Genomic DNA, 654 nt, shown 5'->3' with positions numbered 1-654 from the left:
GGCGGGGGCATGTCCCCGCTCCCATGGGGACCCGTTGCCATCCCTACACTGAACCCTATGTTACAATCAGTTGTGTTGGGAGTTAACCTTCTGACGAATAATGAACGAACTTTACTTAGTCACTTGTCACACCCAAAATTCCTTTGAATGGTTGCTGCTAGATTCGTTTACATTCTTATATATGGAAAAATTAAAATAATTTTATTCGGTGTTATCTTAAAAATTAAAAAATTTAGATATGAAAGGAAGATGAGTGATATATTTTATTATTGTAATTTTTGATATTTTTTAAAATTATGAGAGATATACAAATTAGACCCTCTGATTTGTGTTTAAAAAATTGAAAAAATTTGGAGTACACAAATTAGACACTCCAAATTTTAAAAATTTTTAAATACAAATAGGAGAGTCTAAATATAAAAATCGAACAGTTCAATTTTTGTATCTCTTAAAAATTGGACGATCCGATTTGTACTCTCTAAATTAAATCATCTCACATTTTAGAAAAATACTACAACATATTACAATTCAAAAATATATTATTGGTACTATATATTATCACCTTAACAATTGAGATTAAGTTAATCTATGTCTAAATTTCTATATCTATAATTTCGTTGATGTGTATAGTGGTTACTATATATATATATATAT

Source organism: Arachis ipaensis, chromosome B08 (genome assembly GCF_000816755.2).
Source record: "Arachis ipaensis cultivar K30076 chromosome B08, Araip1.1, whole genome shotgun sequence".
NCBI classification, from domain to species: Eukaryota; Viridiplantae; Streptophyta; class Magnoliopsida; order Fabales; family Fabaceae; genus Arachis; species Arachis ipaensis.
This window is presented reverse-complemented; position numbering follows the sequence as displayed.